This window comes from Centropristis striata, chromosome 6, assembly GCF_030273125.1.
Source record: "Centropristis striata isolate RG_2023a ecotype Rhode Island chromosome 6, C.striata_1.0, whole genome shotgun sequence".
In the NCBI taxonomy this organism is placed as follows: Eukaryota; Metazoa; Chordata; class Actinopteri; order Perciformes; family Serranidae; genus Centropristis; species Centropristis striata.
In genome coordinates, this window is record NC_081522.1 from 33,323,014 (window position 1) to 33,340,666 (window position 17,653).

The 17,653-nt window shown below is 37.4% G+C and overlaps 1 protein-coding gene across 7 annotated transcripts in view; it reads right to left on the minus strand.

Moving 5' to 3' along the window:
- ppfibp2b (PPFIA binding protein 2b) overlaps positions 1-16,684 on the minus strand; it is a 93,274-nt gene extending 76,590 nt beyond the window's left edge. For all 7 annotated transcript variants that reach the window (XM_059334296.1, XM_059334294.1, XM_059334293.1 and 4 more), the window contains exon 1: positions 16,515-16,684. The gene's annotated coding sequence lies outside the window, so the exon portion shown is untranslated. The remainder of the gene's footprint in view (positions 1-16,514) is intronic.
- Positions 16,685-17,653: the final 969 nt, after the last annotated feature.

Genomic DNA, 17,653 nt, shown 5'->3' on the forward strand with positions numbered 1-17,653 from the left:
CCTGCTACTCGTTAAGAAGAGTAGGAACGAGTCTCCAAAAGTCTCAGATAACACCAAAAAAAGTCCCTAGATTTGTCGCTCGTCACTCTTTTTGAAAAAGAGTCACTAGAGGGGTCTGAATAGTCTCTAAATATATCGACAAAGTTGCTAAGTTGGCTGCTTGCCACTTCAGTCTGTTGTCACATTCGAACTCTGTTGGCCGCTACAACAGTACCTGTATGGGAACAGAGGCTGAGGGGAACTAACTAGTGGGCGGAGCACTCAGCCACTTTCCAAAAAATACTCAGTGGAAACACACCTATTATTTCTAAACCTGAATTATTTTGCAATTTTCAAAACAAATTTGAATGGTGAATGAGTGACTGACTGATGGGTGACAGACAGTCTGCTGAGGAAACAGCAACACAACCAAAATACCTTTGTATTATGTCATATAAATATACTTTCAGTAGCTTGTAATGCAACGTTAACACAGCACATGAAACTATGGTGGGCCACCACAGTCTAGGTAATTAATGGGAAACCCTGTCCATAGAAGGAGCCATACCCAATATGTTTTGATCCACTGACGTTAGGCACAATCATGGATGTATAACGATAACCTGACCGGATTGGATTGGAACCTGATAAAGTGTTGAAGGTTAGCTTTGCTTATGCCGTATGAAAGTTGCTTAGTAACACACAAAGCCAGAAAAGTTCAACTTGTGTGCATAAAAAAAAACACCCGGATCTTCCGCTGCTCTTCCACATCTATTGGGCCCATGGAGCACAAGCTATGCACTTCCACTGGCCAAGCTGGCTATTTCCAAATTAGCGCTCAACTAACCTAATAAAATTATTGGTAGACTTTACAAATGTTATCGGACCAAATGGATTCAATTCTGATAGTGCAACAAATTTTTTTCGCAAGGTGGTGATGTTAAATAAATTACCCGCTGCCTATCCAGTTTCTTTACCAATATAAGTCTATAGGAAAAGTCTTTCTGGGCCCAATGGAATCTCATGACGCCCCATGGAAATTGCAATTCAACAATTTTCCATTTACTGCTAAGTCAAATTGGCATCAAGGCTCAGCACTTTCCCTACCTGCACTTTTACGCATTCAGTCATACGGTAATGCAATGCACGCACTCATATGTATACACTGACACATAGAGACAGGCTCACGCTCTCATACACAGACAATTTAGAGTCACCAAAGCTGCATGTTTTTGGACTGTGGGAAGCCGGAGTACCCAGAGAAGACTGCAGGCCGGAGTCGAACCTTGCTGTGAGGCAAGAGTGCCAACCGCTACACCATTGTGTAGCCCAGACCATCCTTTGAGAAGTATAAAAGTATTATGTGGTAGGCCTATAAAGACTAGGTAATGAGAAACATTGAATTATTCATGGCAGATTAGAAACGTGTATAACCATGTGTCTTCCTTTTGTATGAAGCTGCAAAAAAGTTGTATCATGACGTGTTTGATTTTATTTTGCTTCCTTTACTTATTTATTGCATGTGACTTTTCCATTTACTGCTAAGTCAAATCGGCATCAAGGCTCAGCACTTTCCCCCGCAGCTTGGGCACATTACAAGATGAGTAAACCCCTTTTTTTTTTACCCTGACCATTAATCTTTACTGCCCAACAACTGCCTACCTGAGCAGCATGTGTGCATTGTGGAACCTCTTGCTTTTTACCATGTTACAGCTTAGAGCAGTCAAACAGCTTATCTAGAGATTTGGCATGTCACGATTTTTTGGAAACAATCTTTTCAGCAGCACAGTGAGGCTGCTATCATGCATGACAGTGTAGCCTGAGGGAGCCTGGAGGGAAAAGGGTGAGATTTTTTTTGGATGGGAGAGGGAGACACACCTGATGAAGATCTGTACTCTATGGAGTGCACTTATGGTAAGATCAGTGGGCTACTTTCTTGCCAGGCTTATTACCAACCAAACACACAGACACAGCAGAGGGAGAAAAGCTATAAAAAGTATCATCTCAGAGCTAAATCTGTGGGCTTGAACACTGGTTAGATTATCTTTTCTACTGTATGACTGTGGGCAGTGTGTGATCTGTGCACCGTGCCTGATTCATGCCTGTTGGGGTTGCAAGAATACAGTTTCATGTGACTCCCAGCACTGAACTCATCTGTACGGTTCTGTGCTAAACTCCTCTGCTCTTTATTGTCCTAGTCCTATTCCTAAGAACTAAGAATAAAAAACTAAATGGCATCTCCCATTGGTTTGTGGACTGCCCGCTTAAAGCATCCAGTTCGGCGTTACGTCCGTCACCATCATTGTTTTCTTGGAACCGGGAAGCCAACACATTTGAATTGCCGCCTGGTGGCCATAAACCCCACCTCCTCAGGGTTAGCCAGGGGAGATGGACCAGACTAAAAATAAATAGAAGTCCGGGTCTGTTTTGGTACACTAGATGGTATGAATGATTAGTGGTGTTACCTGTCTTTGTGGGAACATGCTTTTGACACAGTTTGAAGTGCGCGCTACTCTGAGTCTTGTCGGACTTTAAGTAGCCAAAATAGCCCCACACTACAGAGTTCTTCACACCAGTCTTTTCAACAGTGTTCTATTCATCTCTTTTTTGCTGACGCTGTGGCTCGAGTCAAGATTTTCTTTTGTCATTTTCTCTCGCTCCCACTCCTGCTTCACCAAAGCTGTGCGTCAAACCAAACTTGATGTGGCTGTATGTCAAAACAAGGATGGAACGAGTTCTCCTTGAAAGAAATGTAAGTCATGGTCAATGCAATTTAGATAGAAGTTATTTTTGCAATAAAAATAAAGCCCTAGCTGGGAAAAGTTGTGCGTTTCGTAAATTTCAAAGCTGTGCAGGGGCCCCTGCGTAGATGTGTTTCAGGTATTTTATAATTTTAAAAAAAGTTGTGGTGCTTTAAAAGTTTTGATAAAATTTACACATGAAGCGGAGGATATGGAAATGGTGCCACTTCAAAGCTACCTGCACTTTTACTTATTCAGTCATACGGTAATGCAATGCACGCACTCACATGTATACATTGACACATAGAGACAGGCTCACGCTCTCATACACAGAAAATTTAGAGTCACCAATTAAACCTAAGCTGCATGTTTTTGGACTGTGGGAAGCCAGAGTACCCAGAGAAGACCGCAGGCCGGAGTCGAACCTTGCTGTGAGTCAAGAGTGCCAACCACTACACCATTGTGTAGCCCAGACCATCCTTTGAGAAGCATAAAAGTATTATGTGGTAGGCCTATAAAGACTAGGTAATGAGAAACATTGAATTATTCATGGAAGATGAGAAACGTGTATAACCATGTGTCTTCCTTTTGTATGAAGCTGCAAAAAAGTTGTATCATGACGTGTTTGATTTTATTTTAGGAACACATATTTCAATATCAATGCTGGAACAATAAACTGACAGCTCTTGCTGCGACTGACTTGTGATTGGTCGAGTGTGTCTAGATGGGACCTCAATACCATGGCGCTACCAACCAATCTCTAAAGCACAGACTCCAAATAGTGTCAACAGTGCAAGATTAGCAATGGATATTTGTACAGTGGGAGGAAGTAGAGATGTGTCAGAAAACCAGTTGGTCCATTCAAATGGTTACAAATTACTGGGATGGAATTGAAGACTTGTGAAACAAGTGACGTCTGTGATTAATAAAGTTTTAACTTGCAGGTTTTCCCTTGCAGTAGTGTTTGCAGGACTAAAGTTGTAACACACTCACACCTGCAGATATCCAGTATTTCTACATTCTTGTAACGTCAGTTGCAGAGCAGCTTGAAGATAGCAATCATATGTGTAACAACTTGCCCGAGGGCCCCAACTGCAAAGATTAGAAGATTAAACTTGTAGAAGAATGGACAACCCCCCCCCCCCCCCCCCCCCCCCCCCCCCCCCCCACATATAACAGTGGTTTCACCCATCACTACACTCCTGATTATAACACAAAGAGAAATGTTGGGGGTGTGAGTTGAACTGGTAACGGTTGATATGCGCAGCTTGTTTTTAAACTTGTCGAGCAGAAACAGAAGGTTGGAAGCTTTATTCCAGCATTTGGACATGCACATATTACAAATGCAAATGATGAAATCTCCTCAAAAAGGCATTACAGCAAGACTATCAATCTAGGGCAAAGTACTATCATCACAAGGGACCAAATCTGGCCTTTAACTTAGTGATGAAAGCTTATGACACAAAGTTGCTTCAGATTTAATCAATGACAGACAAGAATGAGGGCTTTCAATGTGTGGAATGTTAAACCAACCTAGTTGTCAAATGCTACAGAAAGCTAGCGCTGTTTATACAAGGTAGGAAACCTTGACATCCCAAATTCCAGCTACACTAAAACCTACACAAGGGTTAATTATTGGGGCGGGCCTGTGAGAACAGGAAATGCCGGAACGCATGTGAACCTGTATGGCTGAGGAGAAGCGTAAAACATTAACACAGAGAAACATGAGGAAAGAGAGAGAGACACACACACACACACACACACACACACACACATAGACACAACAAGGGGTGTGTGAGTTTACCGTTCCTCCTCATTTGGCTTAGCCTGTTTGGATTAGTGTCACAAGCTAGAGGCCAGACCTAAGCCCCCCAGGCCCTCCTGTCACACAAGATAATACCACTGTGTGTGTGTGTGTGTGTGTGTGTGTGTGTGTGTGTGTGTGTGTGGAGCCAACAAGAAACACCAGGTTCTTCACCAATTAGCATCAATAGAACGAGATTGCTGACATTAAAGATGAGGATGTTCCCTTATCCGTCCCTTAGATCAGTCTGAGAATATACCTCTCTCACTCTGTCTGTCTGGCTCTCTCTCTCTCTCTCTCTGAGTGAGAGCTTGTGTGACTTAGTGATTTGTTGAAAGAACGAAACGCTCAGGTGAACGAACCAAACTTCCTGCATCTCTGCCTCACCATCATTCAGTCTCTCCTCCCTCAAGGGGCTGCACCTCTTGCTCCTTCTCCTCCTGGAAGGGGGCACAGGCCTGGATCCTCCAGAGACTAGAGCCCCTCCCTTTTTCCTCTTTTCCTGCACGTCAGGTTTGAGGCCTCCTGCAGAGATCTCCCTTCAGAGATAAGGAATCCTGCAGCCACCCAGCCTACTCCCCAGACTGCTCTGTGCTTCAAATGGTCCACTGCCACTACCAGAAACCACAACAGAAGGCCTCTCACTGCTTCAAACGAACAGGAGCGAGCGAAAACTTAAATTTGCAAGACCCAATTATTGAAAGACAACCTTCAACCAAACCTCCTTCCAACACCTTTCTTCATAGTCCCTCCATTTATGGACTGGTATGCACTGGGCTTTAGATGATATAACCAGCAAAGGATAAGCACAAGATTTTGACCTCTAATCAGTAATTATGGTTTATGTGTGTTTTAAGTATTATTGTTGTGATTATTGTAGCCGCACCACTGGAAGTCGGATGTTTGAATTTCGCTTTACACAGACATTAAGTTTTATATCCAGACTAACTCTACCAACCACCCAATGCACTTTAAATTGTTTTTTTAACATACATACATCTTTGTAGAAGAATTTAAAGCCAATATATGCTCCTTGTCCTCCAAGGCCCGAAGAGACCGTTCTTCCCCCACATCATCTTTATGGTTTTACGACTCACACACACATACACACACACTTTTACTCTCCCATACACACACACTGTAAAAATACTCTGTTTCGATTACACTGTGTAGATCTATATCCTATAGATGTGTGTTTTGTTTGCTTTACTTTTATGCATAAATACTTTTTTATACATATGCAGTCCATTTAATGTTGTATATTATGAGTGATGTGCCAGCCTCTTCTATGAAAAGAACTCAAAATTCCTTCAACCACTACTAAATATGAATATGGTAATTTGATTATAATTATTAAGTGTTCCAAACTGATAGTTTAGGAACTTTATGAGACTGATTTAGGTGAATTGGATTTTTTTTCTCTGTTTTATAGAGGGGCGCCCCAACCAAGTCATATTATATCATGTTTTTGTGAGACTCACAAGTTTCTTTGATTTTAAAGGTTAACTTTATAATCAATTTAAACTCATTTTTGGTGCTGGGAACACTAAACTGCACAAATTGGCAATTTATGTAAGCAGGAGGAACAGGATGTTTTTCTTTCTCCTTTAGTTGTTTTTTCCCCACTTGAGTTCAACTTACATGCTGGTTTACAAATATAGAGAAGTCCTCTTTGGAAAAAAAACAACATTCATTACCACTGCCAGAGCTCTACCGTGTGGTTTAGGATGTGCTGTTTCATTAAAAGCTAGAAGGAATTATTTGTTACATTATGATTATAAAACAGCAATCTGGCAATGAATGCATTTTTGCATTGTAATCAAAAGAAGCCCACAATTTAATAAAAATCTGAAATACATTATACTGTAAGTGGAATGTCAACCTTGAAATATAAGGACCTAGCTAACCTAAAATATAAGTGCAGGCAGGACAAGAGGATTAAATGGAGACTAATAAAAAATAAAATGTAATTAATGGAGCTGAGGCTTGTGTATTTTTGCCTTCCATTTAATTTTCCCCCAGACTTTCATCTTAGTTGTTGGAGCAGCTGATGACAGCAAAGAACAGGAAAATACATTTCATCGTTTTGTAAAACTGCTCAAAAGTTGGATTATTTTAAGGTTTGGATTAATGGCATAAAATGACTATATTTTCAGCATGTAACAGGTTCTATAGGAATTTCTGGACTTTTTCCTTGTCAAAAATTCTAGAGAAATGTAAACCCAAGATTTTCTCGTTGCACAGCAGTAATGGTGGTTTGTTTACAGTTGGGTGCATTTAGGTGTCTGGGGGTCTTATTAAAAAGGACAGCTGGTCCAGTCATTGTTGGTAACTCTTACTATGTAATGTGATCCAATGTTGTTGATTTGTACAGTATGGATATTTTCATACTACCTTCTACCTCACCACTAGAGGTGTGAATCAGCAGAGGCCCCACGATACGATTTTATCCCAATACTTGAGTCACGATACGATATTATTTGCGATTTTAAGCATTTTGCGATATGGTGAGTATTGCAATACAATATATTGAGATTTAACTGTTTAACTGCATTTTGTGTTCACAAAATTAAAGTCAATTAGAATTGTTTTGTCAAATAAGAGAAAAATCTCATTCTATTCATCTCACTTCAGTCTTTTTATTTCCCCACAATGAGAGTCAAACCCACAGACTGACCAACAAAGTATTCAGTCAAACTGAACTGAACTGATATCAACGACAACAACTGCAGCATTTTATCAAACTTTCCTCAACTTTAAGCTTCACTGCTCTGAATTTCTTTGAATGAAAGATGAAGAAAGCCTAACTTTGCAGTGTCACCTCCCGACAAGATATCCTGACACACATGGTGCCTATAGATCCTTAGATCTTCTAGTTTCATATGATACCAGTATCTCCAGTATATTGCTAAAAGTGAGCTCAATACGGCCTCCAGCAAAAACTAAAACGGTGAAAATACTGACAGCCGTCGGAATGCTAAATATCAATACTTGGCGGCCATGAATCAATATAATATTGCCACGCAAAATATCGCAATACTATGCAGTATCGATTTTTTCCCCCACCTCACTTGAACCACAAACAATTTATGCTCTGTCAGTAGATTCAGATTGAGCGATTTTTGGCCACAAACCTTGTGAACGCAGTATGCTGGCATCCTCATTAGCTTCCATCCAAATAATCATTTTCCACCACCTAAACCTAAAAACAAGCTTGCAGGTGGTACAAGCGTCCAATGACAGCCAAGCATGTAGAGCAGGACAAAACAGTGAAATGCTACATGGGCCAGCGCCTTAGCTACATGGTGCTAGAGTTACACAGAATCGTAATCTGCTATAAAGCTATGCAGAAAGGAACAGAGACAGCTCACATTACAGGATTATGTTACAGTCACATAGACTGTGTGTGTATGGGTCTCAGGTAAATGTCATTGAGAAGCTGGTGCACAGAAACTGATGCTGTCATTCCCTGAATGTGGACCGCTGCAATAGGTCAAGGCAAATAAATACATAGGCCCACTATTATGCTCTCCTTCCTTTCTGCATTACCACAGTCTGCCAATTATTTATCTGAATAATTTATGAGTCGTTCAGTTTATAAAATGTCAGCCTATAGAGTATAGTAGGTAGGGAACCTGGGATATCAAGATACCGAGTAGTTGAGATGACAATACCAGTGAATTTCCATGAGAAAATTAACATATACCAACCAAATTTAACACAAATCTGATCAATCTTGAGGTGGAGTTGGAAAAACTTGGAAAAGACTTCTGTCTGGGCAGAGTTATTCATTCTTTCATTCATTTTCCGTAACCTCTTTTCTTAACTGGGGAAGCCGATCCCAACTGACAATGGATGGCCTGGCCAGACTATCACCTACAGGCAATTTATAGTCACCAATGAACCTTAAACTATACTGCAAAAAAGCCAACTTGTATTTTTTTGGCCTAAAATAGTGATTTAAGTTGGTAAAACTTGGAAATATAAATTATTGACATTTAGGGCAATAATGTAAGTTAGCACAACAAAGGAAGCCAGTTGTCTGCTCAAAAACAAGTTTGTGAGTTGTTGGTACTTATATCTTTAAGTTGGGGTTCAATACAAGGGACAATAGTTCTGCTAACTCTTATTTCTTTGTTGTGAAATGCGGGAAATTGGTGAAATAAGGTCATTAGCCAAAGCTAGCGGCTAACTGATGCTATCGGCGCTACTTGTTATAGCTACAAGAGTAGCCATTAGCGTATCAATGCTAACTCAAAATTGTGGTCGCAACATTAGCTGACACTTCATAGCGGCGTTACAATCGTGCCAATTCAGCACATTTCAGAAGTTAGCAGAAGTAAGGATTAAAAGTTATTATACAACTTACAGTTGAGTTGACAAAAATCTAAATTCAGAGTTGAGCAAACTCAAAAACAAAACTTAAAATATTTAGTTTAATTGTCCAACTTAAAATTTTATCGAAGTTTGTTGCCTTGAAATTTTGAGTTCACCCAGCTTTTCTTTTTTTGCAGTGTAGGGACATACTACACAACTTTCACAGTCTTTACAGATTTTGAAAAGACTTGGAGTACACACTACATGACTGGTTTCAGCAGATGTTTGTATGATGAGTGAAAGACCGAAACACTGGGGATCACCAACAACATGATTTGTCTGAACACTGAATACAGCAAACTCTCACGTAAACTAACGTTTTGTTAGTTTGTCCTGTAAATTGTTGCTATTTATTTTAAGTTCAATATTTCATTAACTACCTCAGACATTGTGATTTCCTTTATTTGTTAAAGAAAAATACTGCTGTTATTATTTTTCAATAAAATAAGATTCAAACATTGAAGGTGATGCTGTGAGTTATAAAAAAATCTGTACCGGCCAAAATCGGAATCGGCAGGTCAGGCTTTTTAAAAATCGGTGATCGGCTAGAAAATTGCAATCGGTCCACCCCTAGCCACAAATGATGATTACGGGATTCAAGCTAACAGAGACTTTTTCCATTTTTTTTCTTTGCAGCTTGTGGTCACTTTTGGTTTCCTCATTCAATGTATATCCTTTTTTTTTTTTTTTTTTAGAAATTTTTAAAAGAAATCCCACTGCTCTGACCGCATTCCTATCACCTCTTCTGAACTCCAGCTGTCAGCAATGGTGGAATGTAACTAAGTACATTTAAGTACTGTACCTGAGTACAGTTTTGAGGTACTTGTACTTTTTTCTGTACTTTATACTTCTACTTCTACTCACTACATTTTGAGGCAAATATTGTCCTTTTTACTCCACTACATTTAGCTGACAGCTTTAGTTACTTTTTAGGTCGAGATTTAACATAAAAACATGACCTTGCTGTAACATGTACTTTACTCGAGTACTTCCATTTTATGTAACTTTATACTTTTACTCCACTTCAGTTTGAGGCTGATACATTAAGTTACTTTTCAGGTCAAAATTTAACATAAAAAACATGATAAAGTTAAAATGATTAGTTATTTTAAACCTCATAACAGTAGGCCTATATTACATAGATAAAATGAGCCCTGTCTTTACAAACGCTGCTTACATAAATGCATCAATACAAATAATCTAATAATATATTTAAAATACATTTAAAACAATCTGAGTGGGTCCATTCTGCATAATGAGCACTTCTACTTTTGATACTTTAAGTACATTTTGATGCTGATACTTTTGTACTTTTACTTCAGTACATTTTGAATGCAGGACTTTTACTTGTAATTTCATGGTGTGGTATTAGTACTTTTACTTAAGTAAGGGATCTGAATACTTCTTCCACCACTGGCTGTCATCCAGCACTTACCTCTTCCTTCCTCTCTTCTAGGGTTGTCAAAAGTATCGATACTCAAAAAAGTATCGATACTAAAATGTTGTATCCGGATACGATACTCATTGTAAAAAGTATCGATTGTTCTAATTGTTATTGTTTATTGTATTTATTTATTTTTTGCACTACCTCAGACCTGAAGCTTGTTATCATAGTTGCAGTTTCTTTTTGCACAACTGTTTTTTATTATAAATATTTAACCTGTGGTTCTGTTCATTTTTACAGGTTGCATTATTCTTGTAAAGAAAAATACTTCTGTTAAATTTTGGGATCTTTGTTTTTATCCTTGTGGTATCGAAAATAGTATGGAGTATCGAATATTTTCCTGAGTATCGGTATCGAGTTGAAAATTTTTGTATCGTGACAACCCTACTCTCTTCTCAAACTGTCTCTCCATGCTTTTCTCCACTGCTACTCTCCTCCACTCTCTCCCTCATCTCCTGGATTTTATTTGTCCGTCCTCGCCTCCTCTCTCCTCTGCCTGTCAGTGGGTCTGTTTGATATTGTTTCTGACAAGCCAAACCGATAGATTTGACTACAACAGTGTTTAAATGCCCCACTTTTCAGGGAAGGGCCTTCTACTCAAATTGTGCCGCATCATTGAAAACGTAACTATAATCGTGAATACTGGTACTAATCATTGGTTAATGCCACCTTCAATACACAAGTATTCTAATATTGGTCACACCCTTGCAGCCTATACATAAGCTGGTATTTATATTGGCTCTGCTCCTAAAGGCCTACATCATCTAACAGTGTCACTATCACTCCCTGATTTTCTCAGAGAGCATAATAAGAGCCAACAGAAAGAAAATCAAATAACACAAGCTCTTAATCTCTACTTGTTTCCCTTCTTTCCATTCACATTTGCCACTGTAGCGCTTCCTGTCTGCACCCATGTTAACCCTTTTTTCTCTTGCATTCAGTCCTGGAATGAGATGGTAGTCACTGTTTGTTTTTAGGGTTTTACAGTTTTGTCACAATGGATTCCACTTGAGTGCATCCTGAAAAAATGTTTGCCTGGTTGCCAAGAGTTGCCTACTCTAAGTAAAAAGTCTGGCTGTAGTTCAGATCAGTTATGTTGTACATATAAGTGCAAATCAGTAATGGTTTATACTGTAAAAAGGAGCAAATAGTGTTTTGTATTTGACATACAACAGCTGGACATTTCCTCCTTGGCATGGTCAAAATTACCAAAACTTTTCATCACAGTATATATCATTTTATATCATGTTACTGTAATTGTTCTGGAAATATAATAATTTAAATATTTTTTTAAAACACCCATACCATTCTTCATTACATTTAATTACTTTCATCATTTGGACCTGCCTCACATGAGACAACACTTGAATTAACTCTATGGAGTCTTGGGCTATTTTGTCCATTTTTGAATCCTTTTCATGTCTTTTTGTGTCTTTTTTGGTCATTTGTGTCTTTTTTGGTGTCTGTTTTGGTGTCTTTTTTGGTCATTTTGTGTCATTTTTTGCCATTTTGTGTGTTCTGTGGGGTTTTTTTTGGTCATTCTGTCTTGTGTCTTTTGTTGTGTCTTTTCTCATTATTTTGTGTCCTTTATTGGTCATTTTGTATCTTTTTTTTAGTCATTTTGTGTCTTTTTTTGGTCGTTTTGTGTCTTTTTGTGTCTTTTTTTGTCATTTGGTGTCTTTTTTTTAGTCCTTTTGCCCAACATAAAATGTGACTTTGAATCTTTTTTAACTTTCAAAACACTATCATGCTCAATAAAGAATTTAAAATGTTGCAAATGTGAACAAAGGTTGCAAATATAACATATAAGAGGTTACATCCAGTTCTATCATTTTATACTAAACATATTTGAGCTTGTCTCCAGTTTTACTTGGTATATCATCATCAAACTGAAACTGGCCTCATGGAGTTTACAGCCAGAACTTTAGAGGTAAATTTACAGTAGGGCTCCACGCTGCTTTGTTTTTTAGTCTGGATGTGATGAAGAAGTCATGATTTGGAGCTTTTGGAGACACCAGAGGGTTAAAAGCAAATGTAAAATTAAAGCTGCAAGCAGCATTAAACGGGCCCTTGCACTGACGTTTGGCCAACAAGCGTGTACCATAGAGGCATTGTCCTCGTGAGCGGGCGGCCCGGGTTCGAATCCGACTCGGAGCCCTTTCCCGCATGTCTCCCCCTTCACCCTGTCTCTCACTATCAATAAAGCCTTGAAAATGGCCAAAAAATATCTTTTTAAAAAAAGGTATCAGGTCTCTATTGATAAACATAATTAGGAGGCATTAGCACTGTAAACAACCCACTAGAATACTGTAAAAAGGCCATTTGATAGATTGTAGAAGATGCAGTATAATTGCAGGAAATAGTGTTCACATAGGCCTATTTAAAGTCTTTTTCTATTTTCGTTGAACACCCTTAGACTTCATTGTCCTCTGACATAAAAGGTTATCCATGAACCAGTTGGGTGATTCTCATGAACATAGTACAGCATTGAATACATATTTTCTTTGACCCTTTATAACACATATACAATCTAAAGTCACTGTTTAATATGAATTTATAATCTATTTGAAAAATGTAAGGTATTTTCTGACATTTTTAGAGACACTGTGAGCAAAATTCATTACCATAACACATTTTTTAATTAAAAAACAACAACTATTTTTTTTGGCAAGCACTTAAATATGCTCAAGGGTAGCTGGTATCACCAAAATGTATTTTATTAAAATATAGACATATTTTAATGCAACCGTAACATTTAACCATTTTTTCTGATCAATTTTCATTCAGATTTTGTTCTTTATACATTGTTGAAAACCATCATATTTGATAATATTCTGTTAAATTATACATTTTTAAACAAATATATATTTATTTTACATTTTATACATTTTATATCTGAATGCATTACGGTAATGAATTTGTGAATCAAAAATATAGAAAATATTATTTTAGCACAAAACAATGAATTGTGCCTCATTATGGCTATATTGTTAATTCATATAAAAGTGAAATATATTTACTTTATTAAAGTATGTCCTTATAATCTTCCCAGACATAACTTAGACTGGCTTCATGAGAATCACCCAGTTGCTTTCTATAAGTCAAACACCATGCCCTCATTGCCCTTATAAGAAATGGAGGTGTGGTTTTCTAAACACACATTCTTCTCTCACAACAAGAGGCTTGTATCTTTGAAGAGAGAGAGAGAGTCGAAATGTACATACAGGAAACCATACCAGCAAACCATGGATAACCCTCTCTTTTTCCTTTCTCTCTCTTCGTCCACTCCCTCAGTAAGCATTATGTAGATAAACAGCTTGGCTTTGTCTTCCTCGTCTCTGCTCCTTTCTTCTTTTTGCTCCTCTGATCTCTCTTTTATAGCCATTCCGCTGAATTAATCCATCTCTTCTTCTTAGTATTCTTCCCTCTCTGCTTTGTCTCTCATCGCCAACAGGGGAACAGTGGAGTACCTCCAGTGGACTTCAGTACTGCTGTGATTAGCAGCAGCAGTTAAGATGACAGGGCAATCATCTGAACCTACTGTGTATGGATGCAGAGGAAATGCTTCTCTTGGTATTACACAAGCAGCTTTGATCACAAGAATGAAAGCTGATTCAGTGTTTATGCACAATGCATGCATGCATATGTGCACAGACTCGAAAAACCTTGTTCAAAGCATGGTTATAATAGTTTTGGATTTTTCATTAGTTTTAATTTCGTTGTGAATTTTTGTTTTCAAATTCAGTTAGTTTTAGTTAGTTGTAAGAGTGCATTTGCTAGTTTTAGTTTAGTTTTTAGTTTTTGAAAATGCTTAGTTTTGGTTTAGTTTTAGTGTTAGTTTTAGTGTTAGTTTTTATTAGTTTTAGTGTTAGTTTTAGTTTATTTGGAATGGACTATGTGTTGGGTGCCAGATTCAAAGAGGTCATAATAAATTTTTCCTTTTTTTCCCTTCGGCTTATCCAACATCCAAAGTTTACCGAGTGTTGCGCCGGCGACATGTTTGCTCAAGCGCACTTCAGATTACCATAATAACTAAACGGATATGTTTTCTGAAAGCTGAGAAGTTGCTCTTTACAGCCAACATGGTGTCATTACAGTAGTTTCACTCAAAAAAGTATTGATACTTTTGACAACCCTAATATAGATATAGTCCATTTTTTTTCATTTTATATATATATATATATATATATATATATATATATATAAATGCTGCCCTTACTAGGGTTTGTCATATTTAGTTCTTTTGTAATGTTCGTTATTCTTTTCTCATATAAATATCTCTATTTCAGAAAAAGATTGGCCTATTGTATTTCACAGGCTATTTTTATTTAAGATATTTTTTTATTTAAATGTGCACTTTATGGAGCTTTGATTTTTTTTTTTTATTTACTCCTGTTGTTATACAGTATTTATGTTCACTTAAATAAACAGTTTCAATAAAACTACTTGAGACATGTCACATTTGGCTTTGACTGAACATTTGCTCTCACTTTGAGATAAAAATATCGGTATATATATCGTATATCGATATTCAGCCTAAATATATCGGGAAATGACTTTTGGTCCATATCGCCCAGCCCTACATGGCCCACAACAAACTGTTTTATAACTGCTACAAAAATACCCTGGTTACACATTTAGAGCATGTATCCATGATCACTTTACTTCAGATTCTGTGTTTATTTCCTCTGTTGCTTCTAAGTGCTAATGCCACCCAAGCGCAGACCAAAGCAGCCTTAATCAATTCACTGTCGTCAGTGGCAATGATGCCTTTCAATTCTCTCCCTTTCAAATAAGATTTGCAAGAGAAAAGAAGCATGAGCTGTTGAGCCCACTGTATTCTGTGGCAGAAAGCTCCTTCAGCTCTCTCAAGTCACCTGTCTGTGATGTCTGTGCATGTGCATGTCAGTGTGTGTTTATGTATGCAGTTTCCAGTGTTATAAGCAGCAGATGCTCCGGCAGAGGGGAGCCACGCATCAGCCTTGATATTCTCCCATTAGCATATCAGCATCCCCCCTTTTTCTCGTCTTTTACTCATGCTGTCAAAAATTGATGATCTGCAATTACACAGCATGTGTCAGTGCAACTAAACATCATTTAATAGCTGCAAGCTGACAGTCGGCTGCATGGCTGAGCAAGCAGAGGAGAGCCAGTGTCACAATAAAAGCGCTGTGTTTTGGAACATGCCTCTTGTGCACAAGCCAAATTTGCTTTTCTATTAAATAAAAGTGCATATTAATTATTTAACACATATGGAGAGGCTGCACGGCTGTTACAATGATAACATAAGTTAATACTTAATGTGCAGTAGTCATAGCGAATCATTAACTTGATATTGAGCATCACATCTCTGCAGCGTTGGGATATTCTGGTATGTTATTAGTAGCCTATGTACAATTTTAAAATACAATAACTACTGAGAAAATGTATGGTGGAAAAAAATATTAGACCACCCTTTACCTTCAATTTCTTGTTCATTTTAATGCCTGGTACAACTAAAAGTACATTTGTTTGTGCAAATATAAGGATAACAACAATAATAGCTCTTAAGAGTTTAATTTCAAAGCTGATATCTCGACATTTTCCATGGTTTTATTAATAATAACCCATATCATTATCAAGAAAACCATGAGAAAAGGCTAGATATCAGCTCTTAAATTACACTCTTATGAGCTATTTTTGTTGTTATTATTATATTTGTCCAAACAAATGTACATTTATATGTACCAGGCATTAAAATGAACAATAAAGTGAAGAAAATAAGGGTGGTCTAATCATTTTTTCTATGACTGTATATCAATATTTAAGGTAGGCTTATATTATTATATTATATTATATTGTTGTTTATGGGCGATCCCTTTTGCACTTATTGTACTGCATGAAAGAAAACAAAACAAAACAAAACAAAACAAAACAAAAGCGGATGTTGAAACTGAACTTTTTTTCAGTATGACCAGTCGTACTGTACCTACAACAGAGTGACAGTCCCCCGAATCTCGCTTTAAACGCTCAAATAATTTAAAGTAAACATATCTCTCACTGTATCACAATATTCATATGAAATCCCCAGAGAAAATAACTATTATCTACTAAATGACACTTTGTAGTTTGTTTCTGTAATACACTGTAATGCAGTTATTAGTTCCATGCTGTTATTAACGTTACTTACCAGATGCGCTTCCCCTTTAAATACCTCCAAATCCAAAAATGTTGTTCGCGAGACACACTTGAAGATAAAGTGAGAAGGCAAACATACACACATGCCCCTCACACACACATAAAACACGCTTACATATGCAAGGTGCTGTGAACTGAGGAGTTGTCCCCCGCCTGTACTGAGCGCTGCTGTCGCTTCCTCAACTATCACCTGCCATGTGATCGGCATGGTGCCTTCAGGAGTCCCTCGGAATATCTGGCGCTCTGACAGATTCACATTTTCGTGCAAGTAAATTAATCCCGTAATTTAGTTTGATGCAAGGTTATAATAGTTTTGGATTTTTCATTAGTTTTAGTTTTAATTTCGTTGTGAATTTTTGTCTTCAAATTCAGTTAGTTTTAGTTAGTTTTTACAGCGAGTTTTCTAGTTTTAGTTTAGTTTTTATTTTTTTTTAAATGCTTAGTTTTAGTTTAGTTTTTATTCGTTTTAGTGTTAGTTTTAGTTTTTTTTGTAATGGGCTATGTTTTGGATGCCAGATTGAAAGAGGTCATAATAAATTTTGCCTTTATTTCCTTTGGTTTATCCATCTTAGCCCCAATAAGGTTATTAACTCTTACAGTTCGGGGTGTTTTGAATTTTGGTTGGAGTGTAAACATCCCAGTCTCAGTGAACATATCTACCGTGTGTTGCATGTTCAAATAGAAACACTGAGCTATGAATGAAAAAAGTTGACAAAAACGAAAACTAAGTACATTTTCACTCTAATTTTAGTTAGTTTTAGTTAGTTTTGTAACCACACAGTACAGTTTGAGTTAGTTATCGTTTTTTTAAAAACTCTAGTTTTTATTTTTATTTCAGTTAACAAAAATGTTTTTTCAATTCTAGTTTTCGTTATTTCGTTAGTTTTAGTTAACTATAATAACCTTGGATTGATGTAAACACATTTGTAATAATACTTGATATAAGTGTCTAGAGGCTACTGGGCTAAAAGAGAAGTCGATTGTTCACGCAGATCAACTAGGCTATTATCAGTGGTGAAAAAAGTCTTTAGATCTCTTACTTAAGTTGAAGTAGCCCACTAATACCACACTGTGAAATTACTCCACTACAAGTAAAAGTCCTGCATTCAAAACTTACTGAAGTAAAAGTAC